The sequence below is a fragment of the Maniola jurtina genome, chromosome 2 (genome assembly GCF_905333055.1).
Source record: "Maniola jurtina chromosome 2, ilManJurt1.1, whole genome shotgun sequence".
Classification (NCBI taxonomy): Eukaryota; Metazoa; Arthropoda; class Insecta; order Lepidoptera; family Nymphalidae; genus Maniola; species Maniola jurtina.
In genome coordinates, this window is record NC_060030.1 from 9,728,741 (window position 1) to 9,743,779 (window position 15,039).

A 15,039-nucleotide genomic window follows, 5' to 3' on the forward strand; every position below is an offset into this window, starting at 1 on the left:
TAATAAGTAGTACCACGTTTCAAAAAATATTTATGCTATCGACAAGCACTGTAAGCATTTATTTTTTATAAGAATTTATTTTATTTTTTATGACATGTTATATTTGTGCTAACATTAGAATTTTTTAAAGGTAGGTGCGCGCGCCGATAAAGCTCGTATGCGATTTTGATTTGTGTTTAAATTCAATTCAATTTCAATTTAAATGTTTTATTCAAAGTAGATACAAATGTACACTTTTTGAACGTCATAAATGAAATAAAATAATTCAATCAGTAAACATAAAATAAAAATTAATTGTACAATTTTAAGCTAGGTAAATAAAGTAAAAATAATAATTTTAAACAATAATTAATGAATTTCAGTATGAATACAATGTCAATAGCAATAAAATTAACAATACATATAATTAACAATATTATTATCAATAATATTAGGTACTTCATTGTGTTAGAGGAGCTGTCCAAGCATCCTTATCCGATATATAATCGTTTAAATTGTAATATCCTTTCTTGCACAGGTTTTTTTTAATGTACCGTTTAAACCTCCCTTCTAGTAAACTTTGAACTTCGACCGGAATTTTATTTTTTTTTTTTTTTTTTTTTTTTTTTTTTTTTTTTTTTTTTAAAAAGAATATTAGCCATGTTAAATGACTAATATTCCCCTTTCCTCTCCAACTAAGCGTCAGGCTTGTGCTAGGAGTAGGTACGACAATAGTGCAACGGGCGGGGTTTGAACCGTCGACCTTTCGGTTTTCAGTCCACTCCTTTACCGGTTGAGCTATTGAGGCTTTTTTTTATTGTAATAGCGAACACCGCTGCCCAAAAACGACTCGCTTACTTTTTTTAGTCGAAACCTCTGGGTTTCCAATTTATTTTTATATCGTGTGTTAATATTATGCCGTTCATAATTAGTTCTAAGATTTCCTATATTTTTACGAACATACATAATATTTTCATATATATATTGACTCGCTACTGTCAATATATTGCTCTCTTTAAATATTTCTCTTAGCGATTCACGTGGACTTAAGTTGTAAATGGCGCGAACTGCTCGTTTTTGTAATAGGAATATGGTTTTAATATCAGCAGCTCGGCCCCACAACAAGATACTTACAGTCCGGCGCGGCGCCGCGGCGGCTCTAACTTCAAGTACCTACAGATGCTTCCTGTACATGAAGACCTGCACCCGAGACCTCATAATTGCTTTTTATTAGGCGTGATCATCGTCAGCCTATACCGTTCTCAAAATCAGGAGTCACACGACAGGATTCCGTATCATCTTACAAGAAATAACACTTTTTAAACTTTCATGGTGGCTATTCAGAATGTTTTAGATAAGTATTTGTTGTTATAGGGATAATAGAAATACAAATTCTGTGAAAGTTTCAACTCCCTATCTATTACGGTTCACGAGACACAACCCGCTGACAGACAGACGAACGTATGGACAGCAGAAGCTCAGTAATCCCTAGAGTCCTGTTGGAATCCTTTGGGATACGGAACGGAACCCTAAAAAAAGCTTCATTCAATCTAATCAACTCACTTAACTCACTTTAAAGGAATGCGGCTTCTGCATTTAATTTCGCCGCTATAAAGGCGAGTGTATATTTCATAGCCGGCCCTAGTGGGCGTTGAGTGGGGTATTTTATTGGCTTATTATACAATATTCTCAGCTAAAAGTCCTGGAAAGAGTAGGTTTTTAATTGGGCAGTGAGCTCGCGTGGCGCTGACGGCAGGATTATTCATGGCTACTTCACAGCGATCCAACGCGTTCATTTTCTCGCCTTTTTTTCTATTAATTTTCACATACATTGATTAATAGATAAAGTTTTTTGAACTAAATAATTTAATTCAGAGGCATTTCAATTTTATTGTGATATACTTAGGTATATTTTTTATTTATTCTGATATTAAGTTAGTGCTTGACTGCGACCTCATCTAGTGGTAAGTGATGATGCAATATAATATAAGATGGAAGCGGGCTAACTTGGAAGAGGTATGGTAGTTTCACCCCTGATTGATTTCTACACCGGAACACTAAATCGCTTGGCGGCACGGTCTTGCTAATAGGGTGGTAACTAGCCAAGACCAAAGCCTCTCACCAGACCAGAGATAAAAAAGTTATAAATTTCCAAATTACCCCTGCCGGGAATCGAACCAAGGACCCTCCCACTTATAAGACACCAGCGTTCACCACTGGACACTGTACCTACCTACCAGGGAGGACGCCCATATTTTATACCTCAAATAACAATAAACTAAATATTAGTACAATAGTACAAAAAAAATTATATACTTATAATATGAAATAATCGCTCGATCTGGATTTAGTTTTTCTTCTCAAAGGATTTCTCAATTCTCATCTCAAAATGGAGTTGTTTTTCTAATAATGTTCACGATTTATAAGACGTGTTAAAAATAACATGGCGAAACAAAAATCCTTTGTTGAGACAAAATAACTTAATATTAATATCTCAGTATGTTTTTAGGGTTCCATGCCTCAAAAGGAAAAACGGAACCCTTTTCTGTCTGTCTGTACGTCCGTCCGTCCGTCCGTCATTATTTGCTGTTTAGTTGCAAGTCTGTGAAAATTTCAACCATATTTCAACTGTCTACCTATTACCTACTTACTACCTATTAGCACGCCCACAGAAATACTGTTCGTTGCTCGTAGGACACACACCTATCACTTGAGAACGGGTGGAACGATTTGGCTTTCTTTTTTGAAGATGTTTTGTTTGAAGATGTTTGTATCAAATTATGTTTATATGGAAAGCTAAAATTTCCCGGAACTTCCTCGTATTTCCACGGACAGTATACGCCTAAAAGCTCATCTTGTAATTTTTCATCAGACTAAATAAATAAAGAGCTTCTTTTAACTCTACGGCACGACTGTCTCGAGAAATATAGGTAAAACGTATATACGACAGTTGAGACTAATAGGGAAGTTATGGGTATCATATTTTATTGCCAGTAATCTCAAAAATTAAGGCAATTTGTTAAAATCTTCTCATTGTTACCGCAAAGCCTGTTATAGGTTCTGACCCTCTCACTATTACTAGTATTTTATCACTTGTGATAATAATAATGAGATAGTGTGACTTATTATAATTCACTTTTACACAATCTCTAAACTAAATTGACTGGCCTAAATCTAATACTATCCTTTTCCGCAAGAAGTATTTGAAAAAGATAGTCTTAATATATAAAAAGAAAAGCTGACAGACTGACTGACTGACTGATCAATCAACGCACAGGCTCTAACTACTGGATGGATCGGGCTAAAATTCGGCACGCAGATAGCTATTAAGACATAGACATCCGCTAAGAAAGTATTTTTTTTTAATTTAACCCCTAAAGGGGTACAGTAAGTACCGTAATACAGTGAAATTTGTGTAGACTACGCGGACGAAGTCGCAGGAATAAGTTTGTTAGGTATAGGTATATTTAGATTTTAGACCTGTCACAATGTTGTACACAATCTCTAAACTAAACAGAATCAGCAACATTAGAGGTGTATTGCGATCGTCACATCACATTGTAGACACAGAATACGAATTTGTGAATACTCGTATCAAACTTTGGCAAAAAAAAAAACAAAATCTTATCGTAATCGTCACGCCCGTTAAGGCGGAAGTTAATTTAATGTTCAAGTCGGGCGACGGCGGCGAATTCGCACATTTCTTCTAGAAGAGGGCGCGCTTTGAATCTATTTCACGCACATTACGCACCCGGTTTATGAATTATTGCAGCTGTAAAACTCAGTACATATCACTCCATTTACCCCATTTTTAATAATTTAGCGCCGGCATTTCGGAATTAATGGCGTTATTTTTTATATTTATTGCAATATTATTATCACTACTCAAATTATATATGCGAAAGTGTGTCTATTTATTGGTTTGTTGGTTTGTCCTTCAATCACGTCACATTGGAGCAACAGATCGACGTAAATTTGTACATGAGTAGATAAACATTATACCTACCTATTAGGTTAAATACCTGGAGAGAGACTAGGATATTCAATCCCGGAAAATCAAACAGTACCTAAGTGCCTACGTGCGTATGGTAGTTTAAAATATTTTCAAGTGATATGGCAAAAATTAGGTGTGATCTAGTTGAGACAGCGCATTATAGTCTATTGTGCTGGTTTAACAGGGCTCCTCCGTCACTTACTCCATACAATCGTAGTCCCAATTCCATTTGAATATTAAGCAACCAAAGTCCATTAAATTTTGCAGACATATTCTAGAAACTAATATCTGTGCCTGTGGTGTTTTAGATTTTTCTAAAAATATGTAGTTTTAAAATTACAGGGGCTCAAAGATTTGTATATAAATTTTTAAGACCGCGTAACATTGAAACCGAACATTTTAACGGAAATCTGGAAAACCACAGGCATAGATATTAGTTCCCGGAACGTTTCTACAAAATTCCATTGAGTATGATTGGTTAGTATTCAAATGAGAGACGAACTACGTTTGTATGGAGCGAGTGACGGAGAGACCCCTCTTAAGCAACGTTGAGTCACCAGTCATTACCCAAGTGCGTATCTAAAATGGATGATGAACTTCTAATGTGAGAATTTGGCGTTTACCTCTCCTTCGCGATTCGGATTTTGGTAATGTAACTTAATTTATGTTAACTTATGGATAAATTGCTACATTATAATGTATTGTTAAAGTCGAGACCCGATGGCGCCGAACAGAGGAATGACCAGCCAATGGTGCTAGCAACCGAACCGTTTTGACGGCATTCAGTCTACACGGGTTGGTTTTATCGCAACTATTTAATATTTATTATTGTATTCTTTATATTAGCTTAATAAACGAGTAGTTATTTATGATAATAATAATTCGTTCAAGCTTTAAACTATTCTTCCTATTCAAACTTTAGCCAAACTTAATGAAAAAAATTCATGGTTGCAACTTCGTTATCTGTAATTAGCTACTTTTTAAACGTTTATTTTATTAACTAACAAAGTTTATTTTAAAAAATTATTTCTATTTTATAGGGCATAAAACAGGCATTCTGAAAAATTCTTCAGTAATTATCACAGTAAAATAATAATCTTTCCATAATTTCCTAGTAGGATCAGTAGGGTCAATCAGGCATCAGAAAGTCATAATTCGCCATTGATTGTACGCGAAGTTCTATAAGAAGCGGTGCAGTAGATGTATATAATTGAAAAATCCACTGATTCCAAAATATTTTAGAAATTACTTACGAAAATTAAGCTAAATAAAAATTACTCAACAGTAGGTTTCTCTAAACTGCAAAATAAATACTTAAGGCATTCTTAAGACGTATTTAGTGTACAAATTCACTAATTAAAGAGAGTGCACGAGAACCGACGTGTGTGTTCAAACTTGAACTTAGTATCTATTGAACCCTAACCATCGCAAAGAGGAAGTAGGTACTACACTTCGCTAGACGAGAATATCGAATACTCCATCCGAAAATACAAAATGACAGTGACTAATTTGATCTCATCAAAGTACTGAAAGTCTGATCTTCTTTTAGCGTTTCTATTAGGGAAAAATTAATAGCTAATGCTTTGGTAGGTATTTGTTAAAACCTTTGTTAAAAGTGATACACGTTTACTGACGCGTAATTTAATTATTTTTTCGTTTTCTTGTACCAATTCCTTAAAATTTCAATTTTTTTACTAAACAATTAAGTATGTAGTAAACTTCTCTAAGACAAAATAATAGTTATAATCTCTTGATTGAAATGATCCACCCTTTCAAGATGGATTACTGTATATTATAAGGCTTCTATAATATAATATCTAGTAGGTACTCCATTATAACTAGTATCTCATATCAGCCTGAGTGTTCATACTCAATGTCCCAATAAAGTTTTGTCAGGGGATCTTTGCCGGCACATAATAAAGTATTACAAAAGCCAAAGACCGTCATTGTTGCGGGTACTTCAATCCCAAGATCCACTTGAAGCTGCGCTTAGTGTGGCAAGCGCACTCGACTAATATCTGTGAAGATTTGATTTTTGACCTTTCTATATAATCACTTGCCATAATGCGACATCGCAGTCAAGGGCTGACTTCTAATGGAATTAAAAAAAAAAATGGTAGAACAAGATACTATTTAGTACATACTCGTATAGTTACAATGCATTTTTTAATTTGGAGAATCATTCAAATATCCTCAAAATCAAATCTTTACTTAACAAATTTTTATCCTACAAAATGGTCTGTTATTAAAAAAATATGTAGTAAAATTAAAATTTAATTATAAAATAATAACGGTATCAATAAATAGGTACCTCATAATATATTAGTAGTTTATGAAACGGTTGCATAGTAGAGGCTATTAAAACACGAATGTGGGTTTAAGAATCAAGCCGTTAGGCGAGTTTTTTTAATATTATCACACAAGTGTTTTAATATTTAATTATGAAAAGTTTCATACACTACTTCTCTTAAAATCCAAATCATAAAATCTTGGTAATATTTGTCGTTTTTTGGACGTTGTCGTTGTTATTTCCAAAATCACAACGACAACGGACCGACAAACGTTAAACGTCTTACAGCAGTGATACATTCATTTAACCCCAATTACCTTTATTTGAATATTGTAAGTAATTAATTTTTGTAAAAAATCGTTTAATTTTTTTAATACAATAGAAAGATAGTTGTGGCAAAGTTTTACCAGTCAATCATGCTGTAATCTATTCTACTATCATAAATACAGATATCTGCAGATTCAAACGGCCGGATCTTAGACTAATTTCCTTTGATGCGGGTCAAATTGTCGCCTCAACGCGAATGTTTAGCAAATGTTTTTCGAATGCCAAATTATACGTTGACGCCGGCCACATCTACGAATCTTTGCCGAAGATTTGCCGAATGTTTGCCAGTGGAGCTACACCATAACAGAGAAGTAATTCGCGCTAGTAACTCAAAATATTCAAACGCTCCTTGTAGGAGAAAGATAAGGTTTTATGAGTTCACCGCGTCGTTTCTGTTCGACGAACAGTGAATGTGCATTGCATAGGTTTGTAAGGAAAACCAATTACGTTTAGGTTTATATGTATTTACTTTCTATAAAAGCTCTAACACTGAAATTACATAATATAATTTTCTGCTTATTTGCTGTACCCACGTAATATAGTTTTTTAAATGTACTCGTATTATATTATTGTATTTGTGATTCACTATTACTTTTTAATTATTATACATAGTAATTTTATTATTGCAGCCCAAGCTACGTATAGGTATCATATGCTATGTAAATCTTAACCAAAGGATCCGAGATTTTTTCTTGAGTCAATCACTACAACATGCGATGAACGAATATTTTATCCTGATCAATATCACTAAGTTCTAATCAATTTTTTATTTACAGTATTTTAAATAATAAATTACGTAACGTATTTTAAGCATATTATTACAGTAGAAGTAGGAACATGTCGATCCAAAAACAGTAATGGAATTCTCATGCTCGCCCGCTGACAATTCTCGGCGTTAGTTACACTTTAAATTTGCACCTCTACCTAAAGCCTCCGAGCGTTACAGTGAAAAACTTTCGCGAGCAGCCAAGGGATTTAAATGAGAATACATTTTATACTTATAGACTTGTCTTGACTGACTGACTGATCTATCAATCCTACAGCCTAAATCACTGGGATTAGAAGCTTGAAATTTTGACAATAGTTCCCTTTTGTAAGGCATTCACTCTTACTCACGCACTCACTCACTCACTCTCACTCACTCACTCACTCTCACTATTCTCTCTCACTCACTCATTCACTCTCACTAACCTCTCACTAACCTCTCACTAACCTCTCACTCTCACGCTCTCACTAAACACTCTCACTAACTCACTCTCTCTCTCTCTACTCTCACTAACAAACTGACTCTTACTAAGATACCATTTTTCTACTCCTAGGCGGTTTAGTTGGGGTTTTGGGTGAAATTTTAAACGAAAGTCCTTTATTATTAAAATCATGTCCATGAAAACTGGTATGTGGACTTTAGATCAAAAAATATGAGTGTTTCAGGATTTTATGAAATTCCATCTCTTCATCGATTTTCAAAAATTCCACTCGTGCGAAGCTGGGGTGGGTCAATTCGTTTTCTTATATAAAAGCAGGGAAGTTTTAATTTTATACAACTCAATCTTTTAATTAACACGACAAAGCTACCTAAACGATAAACCTAAAACCTTTAAATCTTAAAAGTAAGTATTTCACTATTTAAAATAATTTGTCTACATAATACATGTTAAAAACATTTATCTCAAACAAAATGAAACACGTAACGCCTCTCTTACTTGCCCGGGGTTAATAAGAGCCCATTTACATGCTTAAACCTCCCTTTGTATCAAGGTTATTTCACTTAAACACAAAAGAACAAGTAACATTAGAAAAAAGAGAACAACTTTCTTGAGCTCGTTTAAAAAGACTTTCGAGATTATTGCGCGTTTGACCTTCCATCTGCGTATTCAAGGCGGATTACTGAGAGTATTTTACATAGAATTTCTTTTTAACCCCCGACCCAAAAAGAGGGGTGTTATAAGTTTTGACGAGTGTATCTGTGTATCTGTCTGTGGCATCGTAGCTCCTAAACTAATGAACCGATTTTAATTTAGTTTTTTTTTTTTGTTTGAAAGGTGGCTTGATCGAGTGTTCTTAGCTATAATCCAAGAAAATCGGTTCAGCCGTTTGAAAGTTATCAGCTCTTTTCTAGTTACGGTAACCTTCACTTGTCGGGGGTGTTATAAATTTTTAATTTACACTTGTTTGACAGGTACGAAGAATAAAAAAATGTTTGAGTTATTTTCATGTTTACGTTTTTCTATTCTGTAAACTTTATGACGTGGCCACATAGCGATGAGATAGATATATGCGTGACATCGCGACATGAGTTTGACAATGATCCTACTAATAAACGCGAAAGTTTGAAAGTATGTATGCATTGATGTTTGTTATTCTTTCACGCAAAAACTACTGGACGGATTTGGGTTGAAATTGAGAATGGACATAGGCTACTTTTTATCTCGGAAAATCAATGAGTTCCCAAGGGACTTTTGAAAAACCCTGCTTATATCTACGCGAATAAAATCTCGGGCATCGGCTAGTATTAAATAAAATCATTACAATTTTGTTCAGATCATTGCGTAGATTTCACGAGAATTCCTCGCGATATTATCGTCATGGTATTATCTATGTTACCACACCAATATAATCAATTTAACTATTTAGCAGACTGTGCCTTTAAGGTTATTGTGGTTTTAGTGTAATAACCAAATAGAAACTGACCCCATTAGTCTTATACCTAAGTTATAACACAAGCAATCGTACCATTGTTTAATATTTTTCATGTCTAGGTTTGTTACTAAGTTAGAAATTTATCTTTAAAAGAAAATATAACAGCACGTGAAAGGTTGATCCATTTCGAGTGAACTCAATAAATATCGACAAGACAAATGGGATAAGTGAAAAATGACGCGGTGACAGCAGATAACAGGATAAGAAATATTGGTAACTTTACATTAGGTATAGGTACGATTCATAATAAGTATTTGTCTCTCCATATAAAATATTGAAAATCAAAAAATTTAATAAACATTAAAATTAATAATTTCGTTTAGTCCTGACACTTCCCTCTTCTTTACAAATCAAACAAATCTCGATGCCATCTTGTGGTCGATGTGTTCTTTGTCGACAATACTACTGCTGTAGCCACGGGCCGGTAGCTGCCATCAGCGGCGCGGTGTCGATGGTAGCCTGTTGTTGATTGTGGACCACAGACCCCTTGACGGATATTTATGTAAGAGTGAAGCCACACGATGCGTTGCGTTGGTGGTGCGGCACCTCAGCGGTGTCATACATACTACATAGAAATCGCAAACTGAGAAATTACAAATCTGACCTCTTTCAGCTCATTATTCAGGAGAAAATAGCCGCCAGAAGACCCTCTGGCTGGAGAAGAACATCGTGGTTTAAGAATTTATGTATGTAATAATGGTATGGGAAGAGTACCCGATCTTTTTTCCGGGCAGCAGCGTCCAAGGTGCAGATAGCCCTAATGGATGCCAACCTTCGGTAGGAGACGGCACTTCAAGAAGCGAAGAAGACAGAAATCGCTGTACCAACTATCATGCCACGCGATACGGCGGCGTCGCGTCCGTCGTGCGACGCGGAACCGCACGTGCAACGGACTTGGGACCAGGCGGGCAGAGACGAGGCGTGGAGGGGGATGTTGTGCAACGTGATACCACAGGAGTAGATATGTCATACTTTCTGTCGAAACGGCAACGCAGTGCGCGTGTAGCACCCAATACTGAAATCGTGCGCCGTCGCAACGCACAGGAAACGCATCGTGTGGCCTTAGCCTAAATCAGTAAATCCGGAAGAACTTCAACATCAAGTCAAAATAAAGAATAATGTATTCGCCTTCGTTAATGATAAAATTGTAAGAAAAGTCCACTTGGTACCTTTTTGTACCTACTTTGAAATCGATAGTGTATTCCATTTTTTGTAATTAAAAATCATAGCGAAACAATAAAGAATAATTGTATTGCAGCTTTGAGCAATCTAAAGTATCACAGAACGCAGTTCATTTGGCTTTTTCCTGTTATTTGTTTCGTCCCTAGCGATTCATTTATTGAAGACTGCGTCGAATTGCAGCTCTCTTTTTTTGTCAAAGTAATTATTACTTTTTCTTTCTTCGGTTCGTCATTCATTGCTTTTAAAGTAGATAAATATGAAATAATATTTCGAAAAGATACATATTTGTTAACATTTGTCGTTTATTCAAAGACTTTTAAAGATAGTATTAATTCTGTATAAATTTTTAACCCCCGACCCAAAAAGAGGGGTGTTTATTCTAATATCTACACTACAGAAAACTTTCCTATAATTTGGTCTATCTAATAATCAAAAAAAAAAGGCTCCTTAGAGGAATTTCTTTACACAAAGTAAGGTATTAAGAAACCATATTATTATATGGCTTTAATCAGCAAAAAGTCTTCAAAACATTATTTAGTTTACATTTTGCGCGATGAAAGGAAAATCGCTTTTAAGCGACTTTTTTTTTTATACGAGTCTCAAAATTGTAACTTTTAATTACCTGTACCCTGATGTTTTGGCTAATACGTTTAAAATTGAAACATATAAGAGTTGATAATATTTTGATTATAAGTTACTATACGAAAAGACGTAGGTACAACACAAATACATAATTATTTCTTAGATTAATAAATTAATAGCAATTATTATTTTGTATTGTAATATCCATATATCAAACGCTCATTACATTTTTATCTAGAGGGCAAAGTGCACGAGTGTACTTAACCCAGTTAAAAAACCTAGAAGTACCTACCATTATTTATTTCTTCGCTATCGCGACTGATGTTCAGGGATTGTAGCAATACTGCTAGCAAATTGCTTTTAAGATGTATTTAATAAACCAGAATTAAGTAATGGGTAGGTTAAAATACAAATCTTTCAATTATGAAATTGGACTAAGAACCAGCGAGGGCCAGAACTTTGTTATTTTAAAAAGCTGAAAGTTTCTGTGCGTATTGTCCCCGACTCAGGGAAGAACGATCAGCAACTATAAAGTTTGGATCACGTTGGCTTTGGGTGATAACGGGTAAAAAAAGTGTAAAAATCTTGCATCAACGTACCTATAAATCGTTTTTTTTTTTTTTAATATTTTCTTCGAAATCATGCCATGCATTGACAGACACTTGGTATCATAGCAACCCTCTGCCAGACACCCTGAACCTTTTTTAAAATTACAATTACAATGAATTACAAAAAAAAATACAATTTATACTCTGAAGGATTTATTTTCCACCTTTTGTACCTGTTATTTCCCAAAACCACCATGATCCAAACTTTATAGTCGCTGATCGTTCTTCTCTGTGTCAGGGACAATATGCAGAGAAAATTTCAGCTTTTAGGTATACGTATAAAATAACGAAGGTCTGGCCCTCGCTGACTCTCCCTCTCTATAACGGTTGACCCTTATCCGTATTAAAATTTCCGTTCTTAAAAAATACATAATGCAAGTAGGTATTGTAATAATATGTAAATGATCACAGCTGATGATGTACTCAAAAAATATTCATTAATTTTTTACAAAAAAAATAATCCAAAACTACGGTTGGGGTCAAAGCTCTTGCCTTTCACAGTTCTCAAATAAGTAATTTAATTGACTGTTGCAGCCGCCATTAGACCAAATTAACAATAACAGAGTACTGCAGACTTTAAAATGAAGAAAACAAGTACAAAATCTAATTAAATTCAACAAAATTACCTCTATAATTCTATTTCACTGAGATACCTTTTAAACCAGTAATGGATGAAACAGTGAAGTTATAAAAAGAAAATACGACATTTTCTCGTCTGTGTTTATTACTGTACATTAGTTATACTGCTTCCGTAGTGTCGTTTCGGCATGAAATGGGAACTAATGAGATTTTGATGTTTTTTTGACTGAGGTTTTATTTTTCCTTGCTAACATAACGATGCAGCTACGGACCTTATAGCGTAAAAGCGAGGTGTGATTTTTCTGTATTCTATCTTTTTTATTGCCTAAAGAATTTTTGTATATGTAGTTTACACTTTAGTTTTCTAAGAAACTTAGACTTCCATCGTAGATTGCCATGTTGATTGAATAAATCTTAAATATACACATAGAGCTTAGGTATAGACCTACTTCTACGATGGCACGGAAACTTTTGGGTGCGAATCTGACTTGAACGGCCCGGTTTATCTTGTGATATAAATAGATACAGACAATACAGACAGATATAATTATATAAACATAAATGGAAAAGAGACTTTATGGTAATACACTGTAAAAAGGATAAATTATTCTAGGTACACACACTTTTCTTACACACATTTGTTTTGGTACTAAGTTAGGCAACTACTCACAAACATTATTAGCCGACACGGAGACCAACTGTGGCGACACACGTTAAGTAATTAATTTTGAGAAAACAGTTGCATTTAATATTGCAATTTGTATTCCACTGCACTCACTGTCCCGCCGAGTGCCGGAATGGGTTTAGTTTATGCTTGAGCTACACTATCGTCTTAAAACCGAATTTATTAGAAAAATGCTATATTTTGCAAAAATATTTTACACATAAGATGATATAGAGCAGCAGAAAAATTAAGTATTTAAACAAACATGGTCAGAAAATGCCAAATAAACCAAAATTTTTACATTAAAAATATAGTGCGAAAAAGTAAAACTGCCTTATACCTATATTAGGTATACGAAAAACTGTTTGCAAAATTTATTACAAAATATATCGTCAAAGAGAAGATAAGAACTAAATTAGAAAATAGTCATTGGCGAAATTTTGTAAGTTATTGATTTAATTAAAAATATTGTTATTATTTAAATCTATTATGAAGAAAATCTACAAAAATATTTTGCCGGACTTTTACACGGAAGTGTGTTGCTAGCTTTAAGTTGTCTCGTTGACTAGTAAACATTATGTGCAAGTTTATAAATTATTTTGCGCTCTATGAAAATTTCAGCAGCTTTTGCACTTTTTTAAGAATAAAATCTCAAAAGTTTTATGAGTTTGTCATAATTTTGTTTGATATTATTATGTAATATAGAAAATTCACGTTATTTTGGTTCGTTGAGTATGCAAACTGTGTTCAATGCCTAATTTAAATAAATACCTTTTGCACCCAGTGCGCTGAAATAAAATTCTACTATTTTGTAAGCTCACAAACACATTTGACACTTTCAGCGACAGATATAGGAATTAATATTTGTTAGACTGGGCTAGAAACTTAAAATTTTGCAGTTAGGTTTTCTTTTTAACGTAGACTCTATAACTAAGCCGGGACGGTTCACCTAGTAATATGTCATAATAGTGTCAATAATTTTGATTTAATTTTGATTTTATAAAACACTTATCAAGTCAACAACAATATATTTAAGTACATATCACATCAATTGATAAGAAAGGGAATTTTCATCGTCAAATTATTTAGCTCTTCGAATTAAGTGCATTAGTGTTTTTAGATTGCTAGAATAACATCGTCACTTTTCATATTATTATTATGATAAGTATTGAAGATAAGCAACGATCTAAATCCACTTCAAGTTGCCAGCTTCTATATTTTTTACTATTGTTTTTTATTCTTATAATATTACCAGTAGGTAGTTGAAATGACTTCGTCATCTCTCTCCTTTGAAATAAATTTCCAAGATTCAAAATCATATAACCCAATACAATATTGCAGTTCCCGTAACGTAACTTTCCTGCCAAATAAGTTAACAGTTCCTGAAACTAGTAATTTACTTTGTTTGTACCTATTTAGAAGTTGATATTTGGTTTTTTTTAATTAAAAATAAACTATAGGAGCACAATCAGCAATTTTGTTGGTTTTCGTAATTCCAACTTTAAAGAAAAACTCGACTCATTCCAGCTTTTGTGCTTATTCGTTGCAACTAGCACCTAAGCCAGACTGTAGTGGACCCTGATACGCATACATATTCCCTTATTTTCGAAATTTACATAAAACGATTACAGTTTCCTCACGCCTATAGAAATTTTACAATTTTCACTCGAGATTGTAGTTACAGCACAGTTTCGATAAACGGTAAATTGTATTTCGGATAATATATTAAGAACTTGGCGGACACGGTGACGCGTGTCTTGATAAAATTAATTAATTTTTATACTACATCTACTCAATAAAACTCTAAAACACTGTCTGACTGACATACAATATGGGTTTAGAAGCATAAAATTTTGCACAGCACTTTTTAAATAACATAGTAAGCACAGAAAAAGAATAGTGTCTACAGAAAATAATTAGGACGTGTTGATTAAATAGTAAAAGAGACTGACCAAATTAGTAATTTATATTATTACTTGTATGGTTCAAAAACGCTGTAAAATCTCCAAAGTTTGTTTTTAAACGAACGTCCTAATTACTGGGTAGTAATAAAGAAAAAAAAAAAAAATATTCTCTTATACAATGGCTCGGTCCACAATATTTCTAGATGACAAAGAGCAAAATACACAAAATC